The sequence below is a fragment of the Oryctolagus cuniculus genome, chromosome X (genome assembly GCF_051225735.1).
Source record: "Oryctolagus cuniculus isolate XC-2025 breed Fujian yellow rabbit chromosome X, ASM5122573v1, whole genome shotgun sequence".
In the NCBI taxonomy this organism is placed as follows: Eukaryota; Metazoa; Chordata; class Mammalia; order Lagomorpha; family Leporidae; genus Oryctolagus; species Oryctolagus cuniculus.
In genome coordinates, this window is record NC_142888.1 from 129,254,371 (window position 1) to 129,269,053 (window position 14,683).

Here is a 14,683-nt window from a genome sequence, read left to right on the forward strand (position 1 = left end):
CTTTCGGGCAGGTGAAATCATCCCAATTCCTGGATGCTCTCTTCAAGGTGCCTCCTTTCGCAGGAGTGACACTGCACCACGCTGCACTCCTGTTTTCTCAAAGAACCAGAAATTCTTCCACGTCCAATCCTTTGCTGCTCCCAGATATTCAGCGGGCGAGCTCCCACGAATCTGCCGGCTTTTCTGCTCCATACTGGCCTCTGTTTCTTGCTATTTCTTACTTGTTTTGTTGTGAGCAGGCACCACGGCGAACAGAAAGAATGTGGGATTTGGAATCAGAAGCCATGGATCGGAATCTGGCTGTGAACCCGTTCACGGAGTCCCCTCTGGCCCAACCACCTCCACCAGAACTAGCGTCTCCATTTCAAAGGTGGGGCGGGAGCTCTGGATGGGAGGTGGTAAAAGCAGCAGTGCGCACCCCATTCCTCCAAAAGAATGGAGCTGGGGCCTGGGACTCCTGCTGTACTAGTGGGATCTTGCTTTTCCCAAACCTCTTGATAAATTTGAAGCAAAATGAGCGCTGACTGAACTTCACCTTCAGAAACTCAAAATGAAACAACAGCACTAGGGAATGGGCCGTTGACTCAAACAGAATGCAAATCAAGCCATCCATCCTGGCCATTAACTCAAAATGCATCAAAGACTTAAACATGAGAGCTACAGCTACAAAACTATACAATTCTTGACAATAATTTCTTCCACGTGACAACAAATAAGCAAAGAAACAATAAATTGGACTTCATCAAAATTATGGGGGCTGGCGCTGTGGTGTAGCAGGTAAAGCTGGAGCCTGCAGTGGCAGCATCCCTTATGGGCGCTGGTTCTAGTCCTGGCTGCTCCACTTCTGATCCAACTCTCCGCTTTGGCCTGAAAAAGCAGTAGAAGATGGCCCAAGTACTTGGGCCCCTGCACTTGTGTGGGAGATCCAGGGGGAAGCTCCTGGCTCCTGGCTTCAGATCTGCCCAGTTTCAGCAGTTGTGGCCATTTGGGGAGTGAACCAGCAGATGGAAGATCTCTCTCTCTCCCTCTCTCTCTGCCTCTGCCTCTGTAATTCTGCCTTTCAAATAAGTAAATAAATCTTTAAATAAAATTAAAAAAAATTAAAAATTGCTTAAGCATGATTCTGGCATAGGATAGACATGTTGTGGCAGGTACTGTGGCATAGTAGGTTAAGCCTCTGCCTGTGGCCTCAGCATCCCATATGGCACTGGTTCAAGTCCTGGCTGCTCCACTTCTGATCCAGCTCTCTGCTATGGCCTGGGAAAGCAGTGGAAGATGGCCCAAGTCCTTGGGTGGGAGACATGGAAGAAGCTCCTGGCTCCTGTCTTCAGGTTGGCCCAGCTCTGGTGGTTGCGCCTGCTTGGGGAGTGAACCAATGGATGGAAGGATGGAAGATTTCTCTTTCTCTCTCTCTCTCCCTCCCTCCCTCCCTCCCTCCCTCCCTCCTCTTTCTCTGTAACTTTGCCTCTCAAGTAAATAAATAAACCTTTTTTAAAAAGGATAGACATGTAGATCAGTGGAATACAATTCAGACTCCATAAGAAACTTAGTTACGCTCAACTGACTATACAAGTGTGCCACCACAATTCAATGGGGAAGAAATAGCTGCTGGGAAACTGGATACTCACATAGGAAAAAATGAATTGGGGGGCAGCGCTGTCACGTAGCGGGCTAAGCCATCACCTGCGATGCCGGTATGCCATATGGGGTTGAGTCCTGGCTGCTCCATTTTTGACCCAGTTCCCTGGTAATGCACCTGGGAAAGCAACACAAGATGTCCCCAAATTCTTGGGCCACTGCAACCACATGGGAGACCCAGAAGAAGCTCCTGGCTCTTGCCTTTGGTTTGGCCCAGCCCTGGCCATTGTGGCCATTTGGAGAGTGGAAGGACAGATTCCCCCTCTCCCTCTCCCTCTCCCTCTCCCTTTCCCCTCTCCCCTCTCCCTCTTCCACTCCCTCTCCCCTCTCCCCTCTCCCTCTCCCTCTCCCTCTCCCCTCTCCCTCTTCCACTCCCTCTCCCCTCTCCCCTCTCCCCTCTCTCTCCCTCTCCCCGCCTCCCCCCTCTCCCCTCTCTTTCTCCCCTCTCCCTCTTCCCTCTCCCTCTCCCCGCTTTCTCTCCTCTCTCTCTCTCTCCCCTCTCCCTCTCCCATCCCCTCTCTCTCTCCCCTCTCCCTCTCTCTCCCTCCCTCTCTCTCCCTCCCTCTCTCTCTCTCTCTCTCCCTCTCCCTCTCCCCTTCTCTCTCTTTTAAATATTTATTTATTGGGGCCAGCACTGTGGCATAGCGCGTAAAGCTGACACCTGCAGTGCCAGCATCCCATATGGGTGATGGTTCGAGTCCTGACTGCTCCACTTCCGATCCAGCTCTCTGCTGTGACCTGGGAAAGCAGTACAAGATGGCCCAAGTCCTTGGGCCCCTGCACCCACGTGGGAGACCTGGAGGAAACTCCTGGCTCCTGGCTTTGGATAGGCACAGCTCCGAACCTTGTGGCCAATTGGGGATCCAACCAGCGGATGAAAGGCCTCTCTCTCTCTCTCACTGCCTCTCCTTCTCTTTCTGTGTCACTCTGACTTTCAAATAACATAAATAAATAAAAGACATTTATTTGAAAGGCAGAGTTTGTTTTAAAGATTTCTTTCTTCCCTCTCTTTCTTTCTTTCTTTCTTTCTTTCTTTCTTTCTTTCTTTCTTTCTTTCTTTCTTTCAAAGGCAGAATTACAGAGAGAGACAGAAGGAGAGGCAGACAGATCTTCCATCCACTGTTCACTCCCCAAATGGCCACAACCACTGGGGCTGGGCCAGGCTGAAGCCAGGAGCCTCTTCAAGGTCTCCCACGTGGGTGCAGGGGTCCAAGGACCTGGACCATCCTCCACCACCTTCCCAAGAGCACTAACAGGGAGCTGGACCAGAAGCAGAGCAGCCATGACTCAAACTGGTACCCATATGGGATGCCAGTGCTATAGGCTGTGGCTTTTGTGCCACAGTGCTGGCCTGTAAAAAATATTTTTTTAAAAAAAGAATGAATTTGGAACCCCTACTTCACTCTATATATGTGTAAATAGTAACATGATATGAATCAGAAATCTCAATAAGAATTAAAAGTGTAGAACTCATACTGTTTATAATATTATCCTCCCTTTGTTAAAAACGTGTGTGTGTGTATGTGTGTTTATATGGGCAAAACAAATCCATCAGCACACACACAGGTATATATCAAGGTGCCAACATTGGCCACTGGGGAGAAGGGGGTATGGAGTTGGGATGGAAGACACTTTCCCCTTGTTTTGTATTATTTTCTATTATGATGTATTATTTGACAGCAGAAAAAAAAAAGTGTAGAACTCTTAGAAGAAATCATAGGTGTCAATTTCTATAACCTTGGATTAGGCAATGATTTCTTAGGACATCCAAGATATAAGTGGCTATGATGATTTATTTTATGAGTCAATTTGACCGAGATAAGGGATGCCCAGATAGCTGGTAAAACAATATTTCTGGGTTAGACTTTCCTCTGAGATCTGAGCAGTAAAACAGGAGCAACAGAAGGATGTTGTAGGAGGGCAGGTTTTAGCTCAAAATAGGGGAGACTTTTTCACAGGGCTTTTCCAGAGGGTAATGGGCTGCCTTGAGAAGTAATGAGGGGGCTGGCGCTGTGGCATAGCAGGTGAGGCCGCCGTCTGCAGTGCCGGCATCCCATATGGGCACCGTTTTGAGACCCTGCTGCACATCCGATCCAGCTCTCTGCTGTGGCCTGGGAGAGCAGTGGAAGATGGCTCAAGTCCTTGGGCCCTTGCACCCACGTGGGAGACCGGGAGGAAACTCCTAGCTCCTGGCTTCAGATTGGAGCAGCTCCGGCCAGTGCAGTCATTTGGGGGGTGAACCAGCGGATGGAAGACCTCTCTCTGTCTCTCTCTCTTTCTCTCTCTGCCTCTATTTCTCTGTAACTCTTCCTTTCAAATAAATAAATAAATCTTAAAGAGAGAGAGAGAATAGGACACTTTGATCCACTTGGAGGTGTGCAAACAGAGCCAGGACAAGCCATAGGGGGCTGCGGCGGACAGCTGCATGCAGCCCATGGCGGACTAGCCTGACAGCCTCAAGTTCCAGTGTTGAGAAGCTAAGCTTTTATAGGAGCGAAGCAGAGGCTGATTCTGTGCGGAGATGGCCGATATCCTCCATGATGCTCCCGTGACCTGGAGGGAGGCCAATTGCTTGGGCAAGGAAGTGAAGGGAGTAGGCTGACAATAAGTCACCGTGTGGCTGGGATCCTGCAGGAAATGTGACTAGTGGAGGAGCTGCTCTTTGGCAAGATGGCTGCCTGTGTGTAGTGTGTTCCAAGTGTGGGCACGTGGAGAAAGGCTGGGCCTAGTTGTGGCTGGCAAAGACAAGGCTAGCACTTCTCCCTTTTTTGGCCACTGAGGAACCCACTTACTGCTCCCCCTCCCCCCAAAGCAGACTCTGCAGTGCTTTGGCGAGCTGACCCATAGAGTCCACATATCATTCGATTCCATTCCAAGGGAAGTCCGAAACAGGGAAGTCTGCACACACTGAGAGCGTCTAGGGGGGTGAGACAGAAGGGTAGTAACTAAAAGGTATCAGTTTCTTTGGCGGGTGATGAAAATGTTCTCAAATTGACTGGTGATGGTGGCAAGACTGAATATCCTAAAAGCCCTGAATTATACACCTTGTGGATTGTATGGTATGTGAATTATATCTCAACAAAGCTGCTTGTTTAAAAAAGCAAGCCAATCATTGGGCAGTCTTTCCTTAGCCGGTTTTACCTCTCTTTCGATGTCCAAGAAATGCCAGGGGCCGGTGCTGTGGCGCATTGGGTTAATCTGCCACCTGCAGCACCAGCATCCCATATGGGCAGAGGTTCTAGTCCTGGCTACTCCACCTCTGATTCAGCTCCCTGCTAATGTGCCTGGGAAGGCAGCAGAGGCTAGCCCAACTCCTTTGGCCCCTGCACCCCAAGTGGGAGACCTGGAGGAAGCTCCTAGCTCCCGGCTTCAGCCTGGCCCAGCACAAGCCATTGCAGCCATTTGGGAAATAAATCTGTGGCTGGAAGATTCTCTCTCTCTCTCTCTCTCTCTCTCTCTCTAACTCTGCCTTTGAAATAAACAAATAAATCTTTAAACAAAATACAGAAAGAAAAAAAAATGCAGAAGAAGGCACGTCACAGGGCTGCCCGGCCTCGCCTGCATCAGCACCCTTCTAAGGGCTGCTGTTGCCTGTGCTGCGGGCGCTCCGTGGAGCTGGGCGCCTCATTGTGATTGCAGATGGCTGGCCAAATGCGCCGTGTGGATGCAGCACTGAGAACTATCTGGAAGGCATTTAATATAGTGACTCACAGGGTCATGCTTGGAAAATTAATTCAAATTGGCTTGGCTTCGAGCCAAGGAAAACTGTCTGAAGAGGCTGTAAACAGAAGGTAATGGATTGAGTTGAAGGAGGGCGGCGGGGGGAGCCCAGCCGCACAGCTCCACGTCTCCCCAGGCAGCACTGATCCCTGTCGCTCCCGGGGAGCTCTGGCCTTCTGGACGGTCCTGTTAGCATCCAGGCTCCCGGAAGGCTGCAGAAGCCCAGGAGCTGTGTGCTCGCAGATAGCATCTACCCCAGGGGAGCCCTGGAGAGCTTCTCAGGGGCCCACCTGCTAAACCCCTCATCAGACAAAAAACAGTCACGCAAGCTTGATCGTCAGTACTTTACGCTGGGAAAATAGAGAATGCTCCATGAGTTTCCTGAAGCGGTGTTCGAATGTCTTTTCTTCTTTGCAAGTTTATTGAGGTATCAGTGTAGAAACCATCCATCCTGGGTGTCTAACTCCAGTGGCTTTTGGGAAATGTGTAGAACTCTACAACCATGACCATGATCACTCTGTAGAACATTTCCATCACCAAATCTGCCTTTGAAACCAGGTGTCACCCATACTCCGATACACTCAGGGGCACAGGATGCTCCCTTTCTTCCTCTCCCTATCTCAAGGCAGTGAAAAGCTCAGGGCCCCAAGGCCCAGCCACCTGTGAGACCCTGGGCAAGTCTTTCCTTTTCTCTGGGCTTTTTATCCTGTCCCACCCCAGCCCTGGAAACTGAGGGTGGGGGGAAAGGTTGGCTTCAACTCGCTCAGCCAGGGCATCCTCTGAGGGCAGGAGGGGTCTGGCAAATATGTGAGGGTTCCAGGGACCCTACTAGGTGACACTGCAAGCTGTGGGGGTGGGGATGGGGACAAGACACCATTGTGGCCTTGGAAGAGCGTCATGTTCCCACAACAAGCAAAACACTTGTCTTTTGGCTGTGTAACAAACTGCCACACACTTCGTGGCTTAAGACAGCAGAAACTTGGGACCAGCACTAGAGCATAGAAGATGAAGTTGCCATCCACAGTGCTGGTTCGAATCTCGGCTGCTCCACTTCCGATCCAGCTCTTTGCTATGACCTGGGAAAGAAGTGCAAGATGGCCCAAGTGTCCTTGGGCCCCTGTACCTGTGTGGGGGACCCAGAAGAATTTCCTGGCTCCTGGCCTCGGATTGGCCCAGCTCTAGCTGTTGCAGCCAACTGGGGAGTGAACCAGTGGATAGAAGACCTCTCTTTCTCTCTCTCGATTTCTCCCTCCCTCCCTCCCTCTGCCTCTCTGTAACTCTGCCTTTCAAATAAATAAATCAATTAAAATAAAAGACAACAGGAATTACTACCTTACTGTTCTAGATAGCAGAAGTCTGGAACGGGTTTCACGGGACTAAAGTCAAAGCAGAGCTGGGTTGCTTCTGCAGACAATGAGGGGAGAGTCTATTTCCCTGCCTTTGCCAGTGTCCAGAGACTGCACACTCTGGGATGCAGCAGGTGATGAGCCAAATGCTTGGGTCCCGTCACCATGTGGGAGACCCAAGAGTTGTTGACTCCTGGTTTTAGCTTGCTCTAGCCCCGGCTGTTGGAGACATTTGGGGAGTGAGCCAACAGATGGAAGATTCTCTCTCTCTCTCTCTCTCTCTCTCTCTCTCTCTGCATCTCCCTTACTCTGTGCAATTCTGCCTTTCAAATAAATAAATAAATCTTAAAAAAAGTAAAAGGAATTGCTGGCCTTGTGGCATAGCAGGTTAAGTCGCCAGCTGTGATGTCCGCATCCCATATGGGTGCTAGTTCATGTCCAGGCTGCTCCACTTCCTGCTAATGCACCTGGGAAAGCAGTGGAGGATGGCCCAAGTGCGTGGGCCCCTGCACCCAAGTGGGAGACCCAGAAGAAGCTCTTGGCTCCTGGCTTCAACCTGGCCCAGTCCTGGTCATTGTGACCCTTGGGGAGTGAACCAGCGGATGGAAGATCTCTCCCTCTGTCTCTCCATCTCTCTCTGTGTAACTCTGACTTTCAAATAAATAAAATAAACCTTTGGGAAAACAGACAGGAGTGCTAAGTGGCATGGGCTCAGGTGAAATATGTTGCCCCTTCTAGAGGGGGAAGAGTTTACAGCGTGTCTCCCAAATACAGCGTGTCTCCCAAAGGTTCGGATGTTGCCAGTTTGGTTGGGAGGTAGTGGGACCTTTAAGAGGCGGGGCTTAGCGGGAGGTCCTTAGGTCCTTGGGGGCACTGTCCTTGGAAGGGATTCAGGAAGGGATTAAGGTAGCTCACTAGAGTGAGCTGCCCCTTAGCTCACTCTGGCTTACTGTCTTGTGATGGGATCTCTCTCTCCCATGGTGAGACCATCAGCTATCAGGTCCTCACCAAAGACTGGACTATGCCCTCCCCACCCCTCCACCCGCACACATGCTCCATCTTGGACTTTGAACCACCCAGACTTGAGCTAAACAAGCCTTGTTCTTTACCAAGTTAGCCTGCCTTAGATATTTTGTTATAGTCATGAGAATGGCCTGATACACTGGGCTTCAGGGGACCCAGGGAGTTGCTGATGACTGTAGGGGGAGGCTGGATGGGAACTGGGTAATGGGGCGACCCCAGGGGGTGGGGGCTGGAACAAGCATATCTCATTTGCATTTTACTCACAGGCAGTGGAGTAAGTGAGCAGATGGGTGGTGTGACAAAAGGCAGGGACCACTCAGAAGGCTGCTGCAGGAGGTGGGAGAGGGGGCGGGGGTTAGGAGTAGGAGCTGAGGCAGTAGCAGGAGCAGAAGAGGGATAAGCACAGGGATGGCCAATGTCTGGGAAACCCTTTCTATGCTGCCTCACTTAGAGACCGATCACAGTGGAAGTGTGGCGCAGGAGGGGAGGGCAGCAGGGAAGAGGCAGGAGCGCAGCCTGCATGGGCGGATCTGCTCCTGCCTCTAGGGAGAAGCCTGGGTCTTCTCACATCTTTGGAGCAGCCGTTGTTCTTAAACTCCAGTGAGTGTTTGCGTCACCTGGGAGACGGGTTGTTGAGCACGAAGCTCCTCAATGTCCCCCACCCCAAAGATGCTTGAACTCAGGGTCCGCTCATCCAACGGGCACCATTCTAGCCTGTGGATTCTGCAGTGCCTACCCACTGTCCTCCAGGTGGGTGACCGATTTCCAGAGGCTCTGAGCATTCGGACACGCCTGAAGGGTCGCATGGGATCTCAGAACCTGATGGCCCTGCTGACAGTTTCGACAGGGTCACCCGCCTTTCCTGTCACTTAACCCCAATGTTGCACGTCCCAGATTTCCTAAAGAGGGCACCCCACGGTAGCCTGCAATCAACTGCTGACGACATCTGTATTTTTAAAAAGATTGATTTATGCATTTGACAAGCAGAGTGACAGAGAGGGGGAAAGACAGAGAAATCTTCCATTTGGCTTACTCCTCAACTGGCCACAGCGGCTGGGGCTGGGACCAGGTTGGACCAGGCTCCAACTATGTCTTTGTCATGTGTGGCAGAGACCCAAGCATTTGAACCATCTTCCTCTGCCTTCTCAGGGGCATTAGCAGGGAGCTGGATGGGAAGTGGAGCAGCTGGGACCCAAACCAGCACTCAGATAGGGGACACTGGCCTGCGGCACCACTCTGTCTTAACTACTGAGGAGGTAGTGACAGAGCTGATGTCATAGTGTAGAACAACAGTGAAGAGAGCGCTTATGTCACCCACTTACATATGACACCCTCACCACCCTGGGACGTCTTCTTGGCTTGGCTCCTCTTCCCACGCAGTTCCCCAGCTGCTCAGCTTCCACTGTCCCTGAAGGCCAAGAGCTCTCCCGGAGGTCCCCTCTTCTACTGCGGCACTCCTGAAAGCAGCAGGGGGAGCTTGCTCGCAAGGCAGGCCCGAAGGCCAGGTGGGCCTGTTGCAACCTGCACAGCACTGTCCTCTTTACTGCTCATCACAAGTGTCCAAGGCACAGTGTGCCTCCTATGCTGGCACTCCTGCGGGGTGAGGAAGGGGGCTCTCCGTGACTCAGCTCACAGCAAGCTGCCTGGGTCCTGTGGCATTCGTAGCGCTCGGTCAGCACGTGCTCTATAGACCGTTAGCAGTCAGTGATTATTTGTTGCTGACTTGGAAAGTCATATCATAACCCACTTAGCTGACTTGAGCAGTCGATGCATTGATCGGCAGGCGCAGAGCTCAGGGTGATCCCAGGTCTGAGCAGAGCAGCAAGGGGATGGCCTGGCAGACAGAGCCCGCAGACTCTCATCCCTGTGAAGCCAGCAGTAATTATTGTCAATTGCATGCAACTAGTGTTTCCTGGCAGGCCCCCAGTGAGAGGCCCTGGGCAGGTGCCACGGGGATACAAGGTGAAGCAGCAGCCCTGGCCTTGACCTCCGTTTGCTCTGGCCTTCAAGGGGCCAGGCAGGGTATGTGACCTGCCATTGGCAAGCCCTCAGGTCCACGGTTGTGCAGAGGCTGGGGAACAGAGGCGTTACTGGGAAGCAGAGGGCCGGACACCCACTGTCACTACATCCTTGTCGCCTCTCACCTGCACATCTCTCACGGCCTCTTCTATGCTAGCATACGCTCACAGGCGCTCCCTCACACCCCCACCCCCGCTCCACCCGCTCATCACGTTCCTCACTACGTGCGCACACACCAACACACGCTCAAGCATAGAAGCCCTCGTTCCCCCAGGGCTCCGACATGCTCACACATACTCTGGCACTCACACGCATGTCTGCACACACACATGTGCCCTCATGTCACACACACCCGGACACCCTTCCTCTCACGTGCTCTGCTTCTCCTCCTCTCCACAGTCACCTGGGGTCCTTCTGAGCTCGGGGAGGAATGCAGTGTTCCCAGAGCCAGGGGCCAGCAGCTTGCTCACCAGGTTGGAAGGAGGGAGTTCTTCATAAAAGCACAGTCATGCGGCGGGCATTCGACCCAGTGGTGAAGAAGGCACTTGGGACCCCCACATCCCATATTGGAGAGCTTGAGTTCCAGGCCAAGCACTGATCCAGGTTCCCGCCTCCTGCTAATGCACACCTTAGGAGGCAGCAGGTGATGGTCCCTGCCACCCGTGGGGGGGGGGGGTCCAGATGGAGTTCCAGGCTCCTGCTTTGGCCCGGCCCAGCCCTGGCTGCTTCAGGCATTTGGGGAGTGAACCAGCGGATGGAAGATCTCTCTCTCTCTCTCTTTCTCTGTTGATATCTCTCTTTGTCTTATGCCTTTCAAATAAAATTTTTAAAGCAAAAAACAGCTACAGAATTTTTTAAAAAATCATGCACATTTTTCACAAACTTTAAAAATGTTTATATATTCCCATTTATTTGAAAGGCAGAGAGAGAGAGAGAGAGAGAGAGAGAGAGATCATCCATCCACTGGGTTGTCATATGCTACTTCGCAGGATGCATTAGCAGAAGCAGAGCAGTTTGAGCAAGCTTCTAGATCTCACCGTGACAGGAAGTGCAAGGGACGGGGGTGCACCACCATTTATTCATTTAATCAGTGAGGCCATCACACTTGTTTTTTAATAAACTTTTTTTTTATTTGAAAGGGAGAGAGAAAGATTTTTCATCCAGTAAGTTAATCCCTAAATGCTCAAAACAGCTGGTGCTGGACCAGGGGCTGGAAACTCTATCCAGGTCTTCTTGTTGGAGGCAGGATCCAAGTATTTGAATCATCACTAATGCCCCCAGGGGTGCACATTGGCAGGCAGCTAGGTTGGAAGTGGAGCCGGCACTTGAGCCCAGGCTCTCAGATATAGGACGTGGGTGTCCCAAACGGCATCTTACCCATTTGCGGTGGCAAATGCCCACCGCAATCAGATACTCTTAAATATTGCTTGAGCACCTACTAAGCACCCAGATGTCCAGTCCCTGCCCTGACTGTGGCAAAGGTAGACAAGCTGAGGATGGCAACATGATCCAAGGGCTGCCGGGACAGGAGCCAAGTACTTGAGCCATCTACTGCTGCTTCCCCAGGCACATTACCAGGCAGCTGGATGGGACGTGTAATAGCTGGCACTGGAACACGAACTCCAATCTGGGATGCCGGCATCCCAAGCAACAGCCCACCATACTGTGCCACAACGCCAGCTCCATAGCAGCCCGTCTTAACACACTGTCCTAAAGCTCTCACACCTGCCATCTTTGACGTTCACTGCAGCACCACGTAGGACCTTAGTTTTTTGGCTAACAAACAAATGCAGAAAGGTGAAGTGCCTTGCCCAAGTTCACAGTGCTACTAACTGACGGAGCTGGAATTTGAATCCAGGTCTCTTTGGCCCCAAAGCCCTTGTTTTGGCCACTAGGCTGTACTGTTGTCCCTCAATTTGCACAAGCGATTGGTTCCTGGACAATCTCTCTCGTGGATACTCAAATCCATACACGCTGAAATCTCTTATCTAAAATGGTATGCTATTTACATGAAACCTATTCACATCGTCCTGTGTACTTGAAATCATCTTATAGCTAACACAATAGAAATGGCTGTGCATATAATAAGTACACTGTATTGTCTAGGGAATCATGATAAGGAAAAGCTAGTACATATGCAGTACCCAGACAATTTTTCCTAATATTTTTAATACATGATTGGTTGTCTCCACGGGTAGCAGTAACCCGAGCATTTGGACCGTCACCTGCTGCCTCCCAAGTTGTGCATTAGCAGGAAGCTGCGTTGAAAACACAGGCAGCACGCTGATATGGGGTGCAGGTGTACCAAGAGGTTTAACCACTGCACCACAACACCTGCCCCCAACAGGCCCACACCTCCAAGACAGAAGACACTCATTCCCAGGCTCCTCTCCTCTCCCTGCTTCCCCACCCCACCTTCACCCAGACCCCACCCTGGCCATGCAACCCCTTGCACCCCACCCTCTGCCTCCTGTCTCCTGGTGGTCAGCTACTGGCCTTTTCATTTCCCTCTGCCCATGCAGCCTACAAAGCTTCCCATCGGCCACGCTTCCGGGACCAGCAAGAGCTCTTAGGGGCAGGTGCCGGTCCTTTTACCTCCAGGAAAGAGTCAGAGAGAATCTCGAGGACTGGGGGACACCTGTGCAGGAAGCCTTGCGTGGATGCAGGTGCTTCACAAGGCCGCTGATGTCTTCAGAGGGGCGGCTCATTAGCCAGCCCAACAGCTTGTTGATTGGCATATATATATGAATATATATATATATATTAAAGATGGATTTGAGAACCAGAGAGACAAGGAAAGAAAGAGAGAGCTCCCATCTGCTATTCCTCTCCCCCAGGTGCCTGCAATAGCTGGGGCTGGGACAGGTCAAAGCCAGCAGCCAGGAACAAGATCTGGGTTTCCCACATGAAAGACAGGAACCCAAGTACTTGAGCCATCACCACTGCCTCCCAGGGTGTGCAATAGCAGGAAGCTGGTGTGAGGAACGGGAGCCAGGAACTGACCCCAGGCACTCTGACGAGGGACTGGGGCGTCTTCACCGCTAGAACACCCACATCCCCTATCTGAATACCCGGATTGGAGGCCCAGCTCCACTGCCCATTCCAGCTTCCCGCTAATGCACATCTTGGGAGGTAGCAGGTGGTGGCTCAAGTAGTTGGATCCCTGCCATGCACATGGGAAGCCCAGACTGAGTTCTAGGCTCCTGACCTCAGCCTGGCCCAGGCTCTACTGTTGCACACATTTGGGGACTGAACCAGTAGAAGAAAGATCTCTCTTCGCCTGTTTGTCTCCTCTCTCTCTACTGTGCAAATAAAATGGAAAAAAAAAAAAAAAAAAAACCACTCAACTAGCTAAACGCCTGCCTCAGTGTTGGTTTTCAGGCGGATGCTTTCAGAGCAGAGCAGGTAGCCTCCTGCTCCTGCCTAGCTGTATGACCTTGGGGAAGTTATCCAACCCCTCTGAGCCTCAGCTTCCTCATCTGTGAAATCGGGATAAAAAGGAGCTACTGCTTGCAGTCTGCTTGGTACCGCGCCGAGTACATCGGTAGCCATTACACTGATGGTGATTCTACAAGCAAATGCTGCTGTGGCCAGTGTGCTCTCTTTTCCTATAGGGAAGGCTGAGAAAACAGCCCAAGGCCCAGCTTCTCCCTAAGCTGTCTCCTAGCCTCTGCTCCTCCCAGAGCTGACAGGCTTTGCAGGCCGGCAGGGAAGGGACACACACATGCTTTGTGTGTGTGTGTGTGGCGGGGGGGGTGACCAGGTACCAGTCATTGAGGAGGTACTGGCTCAGCAGGAACCTATTCCTGGTCTCTGGCCTCGGGTGAGGGGGTCCCTGGGATCAAATGTGGGGAAAGGCCTCCAGGCCTAGAAAGCAGAAACCCTGGGTTATAAGCTCCACACGGCACGGCATGGAGTCTTTGATTAGAATCTGTGACCTACAGGCCACCACTTGGACGAGGGGTCTGAAGGCGCTTCCAGTAAAAACACGTCCATGTCAAACCCGCTGGTGATGGGGAAAGAAGCCAGGGCCACGTTCGTGTGCACGGGCTGCTGCGACCAAATGTCATGGACCGGATGCTTCAAACAACCACAGTTCTGGAGGCTGCGAAGTCGAACATCAAGGAGACAGACGACTGGGTGGCAGGTGGCTGCCCTCTCGCCGCGTCCGCATGTGGCAGGCAGAGATCTGCACTCGACCTAGACGATAAGGAAAGGCCCTGCACTTCTGACCTCATTTGGCCTTTATGGTGTCCTCACAGGCCCCCTGTCTGAGTACAATTACATCGGCACCAGCACTGTGGTGCGGTGGGTTAAGATGCTACTTGCAACACTGGCATCCCATATTGGAGAGCCAGGCGAATTCTGGCTGCTCTGCTTCTAATCCAGCTCCCTGTCTGCCCTGGCCGAGTGGCAAGGGTGGAAGGAATAGTACATTAATCCTGTCCACATCCACGGTTCCTCTCTCCCCATCCTGAGCAAGCCTAGAAACCCTGGGCAGGCATTTGGCACAGCAGGTAGGACATCAGAATGCCTGGGTTTGAGTCCTGACTGTGCTCCAGGGTCCATTCCTACTAATACACACTCTGGGGGGGGGGGGGCAACAGGTGATGGCTCCAGTGGTTGGGTCCCTGCCATCTGTGTGGAATACCCCATTGAGTTCCCAGCTCTGGACTTTGGCCTGGCCTAGCTCCAGCTGTTGCAGTCATTTGGGGAGTGAACCAGTAGGTGGAAGATCTTTCTCTAGCTCTCTGTCACTCTTTCAAATAAATGGGGAAAAAACTTGGAAACTCAGGGAGGACAAGAGGTGGGGAGGTGAGACCCTTATCTCATTACTCTTGACTGAGATGCACCTGATGCTGAGGGATGGTTCCAAGGACTTGAATTCCCACCATTAGGGTTAAGTCTTTGACCTGAGGCTTTGGCACTTGTACACG